The sequence below is a fragment of the Natrix helvetica genome (genome assembly GCF_964273705.1).
Source record: "Natrix helvetica genome assembly, chromosome: 12".
Taxonomy (NCBI): domain Eukaryota; kingdom Metazoa; phylum Chordata; class Lepidosauria; order Squamata; family Natricidae; genus Natrix; species Natrix helvetica.
The window spans coordinates 3795011-3807214 of NC_138556.1; the positions used below are offsets into that span (position 1 = coordinate 3795011).

At 45.3% G+C, this 12204-nt stretch overlaps 1 protein-coding gene across 4 annotated transcripts in view; it reads left to right on the plus strand.

Annotated features, from left to right (window-relative positions):
- Nucleotides 1-12204, plus strand: part of MEGF11 (multiple EGF like domains 11) — a 669285-nt gene that overhangs the window by 520593 nt on the left and 136488 nt on the right. The window lies entirely within an intron of this gene.

The following is a 12204-nucleotide window of genomic DNA, read 5'->3' on the forward strand; positions in this document are numbered from 1 at the left end:
CAGGCAGGCAGGCAGGCAGATATAGATAGGGAGTGGGAGAGAGAGAGATGAGAGTTAGAGAGATAGACAGAGAGGCAGACAGATAGACAAAGAGAGATAGAGAGATAGATATAGATAGATAGAAGATAGATAAAGAGAGATAGACAGGCAGGCAGACAAAAATAGACAGATAGGGAGGGAGGGAGGGAGGGAGGGAGAGGGAGAGAGATAGAAAAAAACATATAAGGATAGACAGACAAAGATAGAGAAGGAGAGGGAGAGAGAGAGAGAAGATATATAAAGATAGACAGACAGACAAAGATAGAGAGGATGGATAGAGACGATGGATGGATGGATAGATGATAGATAGATAGATAGATAGATAGATAGATAGATAGATAGATAGATAGATAGATAGATAGATAGATAGATAGGTATAAACTATAGAGACTTTTATATTTTATATTTCGTATCATATATTATTTTACCATTGTGTCATAAATACATTTTTACAATCATGGAGAATAAGGAAGGTTCATTTCTGCATATCTCCAGGACAGGCCTTCAGTTTGAAAAAGGTTGGAGGGACAGAGAAATTAGAAAATGCTCAACTCCCCTCCCCTCCATTTTCCCCTTTACCCAAATGATGAACCTGTAATGCTTGGGAAGGATGATATGGACCTGTTTGTACAGTTTTCCCTCCATGGTTCCAATTGTCTTGCAGAAGATGTTACTCTACATAAACATACATGTTACACTACATTAACGGCAAAAATAAATAAACAAATACAAAATTAGGCATGGAGCCGCATGGATTATACATGACCCAGAGAAACAGCACAGTCTAGTTCGAATGGATTCATGGACAAGGCAAAAAAAACAACAACCCAAATCTAGGGAACAAAGCGGTTACAGAATATGGGGTGCGATTCAACCCAAACTTTGGGGCTCCAAGGTCCAGCCCCATGGAGAGGGTTTTCCCACGGACCAGAGGGGGGCTGGTTTCTCACGGTGGCTCCATCCCGTGGATGGGGTTCCACTTGTTTGCACGGCCAGGTTTTGGCCTGGTGACGGTCCATGGCAACCCCTGCAACTGTCTTGCTTAGCAACAGAAATGTTGGCCTCAGTTGTGGCCATAAATTGAGGGGACTATCTATAATTCTCAAGGGATATTAGAATTTCCATCACAGGATCCTGGCTTGGAAGGGATCCAGCAGTCTTCTAGTCTTGTGCAAGAATAGCAATAGCAATAACACTTAGACTTCTGTACCGCTTCGTAGTGCTTTACAGCCCTTTCTAAGCGGTTTACAAAGTCAGCATCTTTGCCTCCAACAATCTGGGTCCTCATTTTACCCACCTCAGAAGGATGGAAGGCTGAGTCAACCTTGAGTCGGTCAGGATTGAACTCCTGGCAGTCTGCAGAATTAGCCTGAAATGCTACATTCTAACCACTGGGAAGGAAGGAAGGAAGGAAGGAAGGAAGGAAGGAAGGAAGGAAGGAAGGAAGGAAGGAAGGAAGGAAGGAAGGAAGGAAGGAAGGAATAGCACTTAGACTTATATACCACTTCACAGTCTTTTTACAGCCGTTTACAAAATCAGCCTCTTGCCCCCAACAATCTGGGTCCTCATTTTACCCACCTCGGAAGGATAGAAGGCTGAGTCAACCTTGAGCCTGGTGAGAATCTAACTGCAAGCAGCCGGCAGTCAGCAGAAGTAGCCTGCAGTACTGCACTCTAACCACTGCGCCATTGTGGCTCATATCTGGATTTTTTTTTTCAAAAAAACCTGAAAAAAATTGGATTCCTGCATAGAACAGGGGATTCTTGGGAGGGCTTATTAGTCAAGATCTCACCTTGAAAAACAACACATCCCTGGGGATTGGCAAGGCCCAACAGAGACTTCCTTAGAGTCCTGCGAAAAAATCAGGTGGAACAACGGCTGATGACCTCTTTCTATCGGTCCACCATAGAAAGTGTCCTCACATATAGCATTATAGTATGGTATGCTGGTTTAACAGCTGCGGACAGGAAGGCCCTACAGAGAGTGATCAATTCAGCACAAGAAACCATTGGTTTCCCTCTGACACCACTGGATGACATCGGCAGCTCTCGCTGCTTTAGCAGAGTAAGGAAGATACTCGGAGATGATTCACACCCTGGTCAGTGTCTCTTTGCACTTCTACCATCGGGCAGAAGACATCGAAGTATAGCCAGCCGAACAAAGAGGTTTAAAAATAGTTTCTATCCTTGGGCTGTCAGACTTTTAAACGCAACCACAATCACTCCATTCCCACGTGGAAACGTATGACTAGTTTTTTCTTTTTCTTTCTTTTTTCGTTTCTGCTATAATTTTGCACCAGTGAGGCTAAAACGAGTTTCGTTGTATTTATTTTGTACAATGACAATAAAGACTATACTATTATGGGAGGTGATATAGTTGACAGTTTATCTCATAAGCAGCAACTTCATGTTGACAGAGAGGAATTCAAGATGCATGTTCAGCCCCCTGCAAATGGGCAAAAGTCAAAGAAGAAAGGATATGCAGATTTCAAGAAAGTACAGCTAGTCCTCAACTTACAACCATTGGTTTAGCGACCATTCAAAGTTACAACAGCACTGAAAAAAGCTACTTACAACCGATCCTCGCACTTACAACCATCACAGCATTCCCACCGTCAAGTGATTGTGATTCACGCACTTGGCAACCGGTATATCTTTCCTAGCTCTAGAAACGAGCCCACTCCCCAAACCGAGACCAACCCTGGGCATTTTTAGGCCATCTATGAGGAAGCAGGTCAAAAAAGTCAAGATGGCAGCCACCACTGTGCAATCCAGGTCACGATCTTTTGACTGGGCGTACCGCGTAAAGTAGCATACATCAGTCATGCAACCTTGGCTGAGATTCCCCCCCCTTTTTTGACACTCTTGTTTAGCCACCTGGTGGAGTGCAGGTAAACCTGTCTGTGGTTTGAATTCTCCTTTGATGCCGAAGAATTTGCAGATCGGGGAGGGGAGTTGATCCCCAGTAGAGAAAGTCTCTTTCAGATCAATGCAGTCGGCTAAAATCCCAGAGAAAACAATTAACTTCGATCAAGCCTTCATCTGGCCCAGATGGAAACCTCAATTGCTGGGGGGAGCATTAAATATCAGTCTATTTATGGCAAGAGCCTTAAAATAGCTGTAACATTTCTCTGGCTCTTTCCCTTGGGCTTTACGCATCTTCGCCTGAATTATGTACGGCTCCCGTTTCATTTGTCCCCAAAGCCAACTCTTTTCTCTCCAGCACGCAGCACTGATTGAGTTGCTAAACTTCCCAGTGAAAAAAGAAGAAAAGAAAAGAAAAGGGAGAGAGATGAAAGAGAGCAAAATAATCACCATATGCAACCCAGCTGTTTGATTAATTCGGGCAAATGGAAGAGGAATCCAAAATGTTGTATTGCCAGAGAGAAGTTCAGGTAATGCCAGGTGCCTACCCAAGTGGAATACAACCAATCGGAATAGAAGGGGCTTTGAAGGTCATCTACTCCAACCTCAAGCAGGAGACCTTATACCATTTCAGACAAATAGCTACCCAGTCTCTTCTTAAAAGCCTCAGACGATGGAGTACCCATCACTTCTTGTAGCAAGTCGTTCAACTGGTTAATTATTCTGTTAGGAAATTTCCTCTCAATTCCAGGTTGCTTCTCTCATTGATTAGTTTCCAACCATTGTTTCTTGTCCTGCCCTCTGGTGCTTTGGGAAATAAGTTTGCCCCCCTCTCTTCTTTGTGGCAGCCCTTCAAATGCTGGAATACTGTTGCCATGTCCCCCCCTGGCCCTTCTTTTCTTCAGACTAGCCATCTCCAGTTCTTGCAACCACTCAGGTGGTCCTATACAGGTAATCCTTGATTTACAACAGTTTGTTTAGTGACTGTTCAAAGTTAAGGTAAAGGTTCCCCTCGCACATGCGTGCTAGTCGTTCCCGACTCTAGGGGGCGGTGCTCATCTCCGTTTCAAAGCCAAAGAGCCAGCACTGTCCGAAGACGTCTCCATGGTCATGTGGCTGGCATGACTCAATGCCAAAGGCGCACAGAATGCTGTTCCCTTCCCACCAAAGGTGGTTCCTATTTTTCTACTTGCATTTTTTACGTTCTTTTGAACTGCTAGGTTGGCAGAAGCTAGGACAAGTAACAGGAGCTCACTCTGCTACTCGGCACTAGGGATTCGAACCGCTGAACTGCCGACCTTTCTGATTGGCAAACTCAGAGTCTTAGCCACTGCGTCCCTTTATTTCAAAGTTACAATGGCACTAAAGTGACTTATGACAATTTTTCAAACTTACAACCTGTAAGGCTGTATCCTAGGGTTACTTACAGCAGCCGGAGGGGTGTGGTCTTTACAACTCAGGAAATTGCCCTGTTGGCAAATGTGATTGATGACCCACCCTGGGGAAGAGGAGGAAACAGGGTCATGATTGGGGCTGTGTAAATTACATGGGGTCAGAGCTGACTTCACTTGTTTACCTGCAGACATGAAGCTCCTAATAAATGACAGGATTTCTTTTGAAGCTTGGCTTGAGGTTCATGATTTAATTAGGGCATCTGTCAGAACCCTGACACTTAACTGCAGTGATTCACTTAAAAACCGTAGCATGAAAAGTCACAAAACGGGGCAAAACTCAATAATTCCCTTGCTTAGCAGCAGAAATGTTGCGCTCGGTTGTGGTCGTAAGTCGAGGACTCCGTGTAAATAGCTAGTTAACAATCAGAGAGGGAGAGAGGGCACTAGGGTGACCGAAACTGGGAAATGGTGGTCTCTGTGGGTCATTCATGGAAGGCGGCCCTGATGCTGGGTAATTTCATAAACCGCCTTCCCCAAATTGAGGTTAAAATGTTAATGAATTTTTGCACCCAGGATTAATATTCTCCCGGAAGCGCTGCAGTTGGTGCCTTTTTTCATGCACCCTCCGTGACTTTGCAGGGGGCACCAAATCGCAGCCGTGTTTCTGGACAGACGAGCATGGTGGCAGGAGGGACATTTTCACAAGGGAGGATCAATGGGACAAAAGGAAGGGAGGGAATAGCAATCCGGAAGACGAGGAGCGTGGGATTAGGCCAGAGGCCTCTTCTCGGTAGGTCAAAAAAGGGGCCACGTCTGTGCAACGAACGCCCTGCCCTTTCGATGTGCTTATTTTAAAAGTCGGGGTGGGTGGGGTAAGCAGGGGGTCAGTTCAATTCCTATTTGTTCTGGCCTTTCGCCCGTCAAAGGGTTTTGATGGCACAGTTGCCCGCCTGCCATCGTGACTTTCTTGCCCTCCTCCAAACATCTAAAGCTCAGATTCTCTTTTCCATTAAAATGAAAGCAAATCCTTTAAATCTTTTAGCTCATTTTTTTTCCCCAATGGAGGTTGAGTTCAGGCAATATCTGAATTCCCCTTCTGAGTTTGCAGGCGGTATTTTGAGCCGCCAACCAACGGAAGGAGCTGCGTCTGAGCTTTTAAAAATGAAAGTTTAAATCTAGCCAAACCAAACATAGCAAATTGCATGTAGGCAGACCTCGGATCTTTCGCTGCCCTGACCGTTGTAAAAACTGTCATGAAATTAAACCTGGTCATGTCATTTCGTCACAGATCAAGGACAACTTGTAAGCCTGATAGATCATTTATTTCTCCAGGCAAGTAGAGTCTCTCTTCTCTCCTCTCCTCTCCTCTCCTTCTTTTCTTCTTCTTTTCTTCTCTTCTCCTCCTCCTCCTCCTTCTTTTTCTTCTTTTCATTTTCCTCTCCCTTTTCTCATCTCTAGTCTTCCTTTCCCTTCCCTCTTGAGCTTCCTCTCCATTTTAGCTCTGTGAATCCTCCTGAACTGAGTAACTCCAACTTCTGCATCTTTCTCACCTCAATATGGCCAGAAATCTAATTGCTGGTCATCTTTACCCATGCCACCAGAAATTTTAGACACAATTTTTGGAACGCACAGAAGGAGGCTTAAACAAAGGCACAAAAAGGAGGTTGGGGCCCACATGCCCAATGCCTCCAAGACTCTGGTTGCCCAATCCACCTCAAAGCACAGAGATCAAGGCACCCATCGGCCTTTCCACTCCTCACAAACATCCCATGACTTCAAAAAGCCATCGGTGACACCTTCTCTCGCCTACATCCACCTGACACCATAAGATCTGGATGGAGGGGAGGGGTGCACATCTGGTGCCCTTAAATCTGCCACCTATAACTGCCAGCCGTTAATAAGATGAAGGTTCTTGTTAATGTCAAAGAAATTCTTTCTGCCCGCTTCTCTGCCATGTTTCTCCACCTCACCCTTGATCTTAACAGCCTGTTTAGTCATCCTCATTCTTCTCTGCTAAAAAGCCCCAGCTGCATACTTGGGTTTTCTTCATGGCATTTATTAAAAATCTATGGTGGCAACGTTCCCACGATAAACTTCATAAGGCAGGGCAATCCTGAGATGCGATGCCCCAAGGTGCTCTGAAGCATGCAGAGGGGAGGCTAGACCAGGGATGGATAACCTTTTGACAGCGCCCACGCCCACACCCCTAGTGCAATGTGTGCGACACGCACCCCCTGCCACCTTGCACATGTGTGCGTGACACACACACACCTGTTCTGAGCCCCCCCTCCACGCCTGTGAATAAACCAGAACAAAGGCTTGGCTGTTTGCCACTATTTAATTTGCCAAGATAACAAATCCTTTGGCTGAGGGCCCAGACAACTCACGTTCAAGAAAAACAACCCAGATAGTCCCAAAGAGCAGACATGGTTAGAATACATGGATTTTTTTCACTGCTAATTCGAATGGTTGTTTCCTGCAAATGTCCCCTCCCAACGCCTCACCTATAATCTCTCTTGGGAGGGCCCAATCCACAACTACCTGTGCTGAATCATCTTCTGGGAGTCTGCCTACGGAGTTGCTGCTTCTGTTTCTCAGCCCTTCTCACTCTAGCATCAGGGACAAACTGCCTTTGATCCTCCCCACTGCTCCATGCCTCAGGTGCCTCCTGGTGGCTAACCAGCCTCTCTGGTCCCTGCTCTGAATTTGAACCCTGCACAGGGTCTTCCACATTGTCCAGGGCAGACTCAAATGGTCCCTCGCTATCTGAGTCCATCAGCAGCTCAACGGGATCCTGCTGGGCCACAACACACACCCATGCTCCATTTTGGGCCTAGCAGGGCTCCCTGAGGCCTGCTGGGACCAAAACGGGGTGGGGGGCTCCGTACCCCCCCATGCCCCCCCCATACACGTGCATATCCCACATACACAGCAGAGACCTGAAAATCAACTGGCCAGCAGGAGGAAAAGGAGTATGCGCCGTGGAGCTGAGCTGGACAATTGCTTGAGGTCTAGGCCAACTCGCCATGGGATAAGCCACACTGGGACAAGAGTTACAATACTATGGAAGAAATGACGGAATAAGATCATTGGAGAAATGATACAAAAGGAGGGACCAAATGAAATGGGAATGTCAGGAAACAAAAGATTTGTTTCATTGTTTTAAATAATTAAATTGAATTGTTGAATTATCCTGTCACTGCTTGTCCTGGGGCAAGCTGGCTGTGATGAGTTGGCCAGGGCGAATAGTCCCATTCCATGCAGAGGCTGTGTTTGAAATGGGGTCCTTGGGGGAGCAGTGGCTCCGTTCAAGACTCTACAACAAGCTCTATAAGCTGATGCTTCGATCCAAAGTAGGAATACAGTGGTCCTCAACCTACAGCCATTCCCTGAACCATTCATTCAAGGGCTACCATAAAGAAGAGGGAGTCAAGTTTACAGGTTTACAGATTAGTTAGAAGGTCACCTTGTAGATCATCTAGTCCAACCCTCCACCCAAGCAGGAGACCCTATATCATTTCTGACAGACAGCAGGCAAGCCTCTTCTTGAAAGCTTCCAGTGATGAAGGTCCCACAACTTCCAAAGGCAACTTCTGTTCCATGGGTTGATTCTTCTCACTGTCAGAAAATTCCTCCTTATTTCTAGGTTGAATCTCTCCTTGTTCAGTTTCCATCCATTATTCCTTGTCTGGCCTTTTGGAAAATAGCTTGACCCCCTTCCTCCTCTCTGTGGCAGCCCCTCAAATATTGGAAGATGCTATCCTGTCTCCCCTGGTCCTTCTCTTCACTAGACTAGCCATGCCCAGTTCCTTCAACAGTTCTTCATATGTTTTAGTCTCCAGTCCTTTGATCATGTTAGATAGATTCAGATTAACAGAGTTGGAAGGGACCTTGTAGTTCATCTAGGCCAATGACAAATGGCCCAAGCAGGAGACCCTACACCATTTCTGACGGATGGCTGTCCAGTCTCTTCCTGAAAGCCTCCAGTGATGAAGCTTCCACAACTTCCGAAGGCAACTTCTGTTCCATTGGTTGATTCTTCTCACTGTCAGGAAATTCCTCCCTGTTTCTAGGTCAAATCTCTCCTGAATCAGTTTCCATCCATTATTCCTTGTCTGACCTTGTTCTCCAAAGTACCTGAAGGCAAAACAAGAAGCAGTGGATGGAAACTGATCAAGGAGAAAACTAACCTAGAACCAAGGAATTTCCTGACACTTGGAATAATTAATCAGTACAACAAATTGCTTCCAGAAGTTATGAATGATCCAACACTGGAAGTTTTTAAGATTGGATGTCCATTTGTCTGACATGGTATAGAGAGTTTCCTGTCTAAGCAGGGGGTTGGACTAGAAGACCTCCAAGGTCCCTTCCAACTCTGTTATTCAATTCCATCTAGTGACCCTTCGAAGTTATAACAGGACTGAAAAAAAGTGACTTATCACTATTTTTCACACTTGCCGCATCCCCATGGTCATGTGATCCAGGCGGTTGGCAATTGGCATGTATTTATGACTGTTGCAGTGTCCTTTCGTGACCCCCCGACAAGCAAAGACAATGGAGAAACCACATTCACTTAACGACCGAGTCACTAACCTAACAACTGCAGTGATTTATTTAACAACTGTGGCAAGAAAGCTTGTAAAATGGGGCAAAATTCACTTAACAGCTGTCTCACTTAGCAACAGAAATGTTGGGCTCAACTGTGGTCATAACTCAAGGACTGACTGTGTGTAACCAGCTTCCAGAAAAGACTCTGGATCCATTCAGACAACCTCTCAACTCAGTCTCTGTCTCTGTCTCTGTCTCTCTGTCTCTCTCTCTCTCTCTCTCTCTCTCTCTCTCTCTTTCTCCCAGTGTGTTGTACGCAACCAGCCCATTGTCTTGATAATTCAAGCTATTTTGCAACACACACACACACGAAAACAAATTAATTCAAAGACCAACTGAGATGTCCTGCACAAACCCATCTGCAAGTTAACACTAATAAGCACAAATTAAAACTCACAGCCATGGCAGCTTCGCCCAGGAAGTGGAATCCTGGCTTTTGATGTTAATTTGCAACGCATTATGTATATATTGATGTTCCAAGGAAAAAAAAACCTGCATAATTTTGTGTAAAGCTCAGCAGTTTATCTGTACTTCTGCAAGATCAGAACCTTGTACGTTGCGAGAGAGAGTGTGTGTGTGTGTGTGTGTTTGTGGCTTGCTTGGCTCAGCGGCTGAGCTCTGCATGCCATTAAACCCTTGTCGGGTTTTGTGATTAGTGGTTTGCTCGGGATGTTTTCCTTAATGAGCAAACAGCTGTTCCAGGAGATTTGCCATCCTACCTTTCCACCTCCTGCTGAGTCGCTGTTGTCCTGGATTTCTCTCCGCCTTCAAGGTGGCCAATGGAAGGCTCCTTATTCCAGAGGACAAGGCCATCCTGCAGAAGGACATCACCCGGGCGACCGTCGGCCTGTCCAAGGCCAGCTCCTTCTTTAGGACCTCGAGAATTCATTTTCTTCCTCTGTTTTGATGTCTTCGTTTCACTTGATACTCTGCCGACCATGGAAATTTCGTACGAGAAAAGCCATGTTAACATCCTAGGCGCTAAGCGTGGTTAAAATAGCAATTAAAACAAACAAGGAAAACAAATAGAATTAATAGTTAAAATTTGGAATCGGCAATTAAATGCCTGTAGGAAAAGATGCGCTTTCAAAACCTAACAAAGAAAGAGGCAATATCTTCCAAAAAGCGGGGTTGAGACAGGGAAAGCTTGGTCTGCATTGGGCACCAGGCAAGCGTGCAGCAATTATGGGGGTACCTCTACCTAATTCCCTAGTTGGGTAATGAAACATCTACAAGAGACCAACCGAGCTCAGAGAACACCAAGGACCCCACAGTTCTCCTCCTCCTTCTCCTCTTCACAAACCTCACTCCCTTCTAGCACTGATGATGTTGCCTTGTCTGGTAATGAAACGTCTGCAAGGAAATAATGAAGTTCCGAGAGCACTAAGGACCCAACAATTCTCCTCCTCCTTTCTTCTTCTTCTCCTCCTCCTTCCTCCTCCTCTCTTCTTCTTTTTCTTCTTCTTCTTCTTCTCCTCCTCCTCCTCCTCCTCCTCCTTCTCCTCCTCCTTCTCCTCCTTCTCCTTCTCCTTCTCCTTCTCCTTCTCCTTCTCCTTCTCCTTCTCCTTCTCCTTCTCCTTCTCCTTCTCCTTCTTCTTCTTCTTCTTCTTCTTCTTCTTCTTCTTCTTCTGCTACTACTTCTACTCCTCTTCCCAGCAAACCCCATTCCCTTCTAGCACTGATGATGTTCCCTAGTGTGGATGATGAAACATCTGCAAGAAAACAATCAAGCTCAGAGAGCACCAAGGACCCAACAATCCTCCTCCTCCTCCTCTTCTTCTTCCCCTCCTCCTCCTCCTCTTCACAAACCTCACTCCCTTCTAGCCCTGATGATGTTGCCTTGTCTGGTAATGAAACATCTGCAAGAAAGCAATCAAGCTCAGAGAGCACCTAAGACCTGACAATCCAATCCTAACCTGCAGATATTCTCTACAGCAGGGGTGTCCAAACTTGGGAACTTTAAGACTTGTGGACTTCAACTCCCAGAATTCCCCAGCCAGCATGGCTGGCTGGGGAATTCTGGGAGTTGAAGACCACAAGTCTTAAAGTTCCCAAGTTTGGACACCCCTGCTCTACAGTATAGCCGCCTTCTCTAATAGGGCATTCCCTATTTGGTAGTGGTGATGGTATGATGGATGAAATAGCATCATGTTGTGGTGGCACAAGCTTCACTCCTTCTGTACTCACGTTATATTGCGTCTTATTTCCCCGCTGGCACAGACAAATTTTGGATATTATGGAAAACACCAAGGAAACACCAACCAAAGGTTTACATGCTTTGTGGTTTTTTTTCCCCATTTCGGGATGGTTCAAAAGTGAGTAATTGTTCAGTGGTAAATCTTATCTTTCCTTCAATGTTTAATTCTTCAATTTCAGAGTCAGCAAGACATGTGTGACTTTCATTTATTTATTTTCCTTTTGTAGATGACTTTTAATTGGGGACTGCTCTTATGATCTGAAATGGAAAAATGTTTGGGCAAATAATAAAACAAGTGTCAACCCTGAAGCTGAACCCTGACAACAATTGAAATGCTACAATGTCTTGCAACTATATTTTGGTTTTTTAGCTATGGACTACCAGCAGTGTTGCAAAACAGACTTGGGGAAATGTATTTATGTATTTATTAAACTTATTGGCCGCCCATCTTACCACAGGATAACTCTGGGCTGCTTACAATATTAAAAAGATAAATCTATATACCGTATTTTTTGGAGTATAAGATGCACCTTTCCCTAAAAGAGCGTGGAAATGTTGGTGCGTCTTATACACCGAATGCAGCCATTTTTGGCCTCCTGAAGCCTCGCCCCACATCCTATTTTTGTGGAAAAATAGGTGGAAAATGGGCCGAAACGGAGGTGTTTATGCCTTCCCCCACCCCCAGAAGCACTCTGCAGGCTTCAGCAGGGCTGGGAGAAGGGAAAAATGTCCCCGTTTGGTGAAAAATGGGTGGAAAACGGGGGCATTTTTGCCTTCCCTCAGCCCTGCTGAAGCCTGCAGAGTGCTTCTTTTGGTCCGAGGAGGACAAAAACTTTATTTTTCTTACTTACCTCTTCGAAATCTTGGTGCGTCTTATGTACTGGTGCATCTTATAGTCTGAAAAATGCAGCAAATAATATACTACTACTTCTTCCGTGCCCAGATCAAACTTTAAATTGCCAGGATGAAGCAACAGATAAGTCATTATTGGTACACGTTTCCGGTAGTAGCAGATGGGTCAGGCTCTGCGTAGTTTTTTACACAGCATGTTGTTATCCGTTAACGGCCTCCACTTGAGCATATTGGTTTTACACTTAGGCAC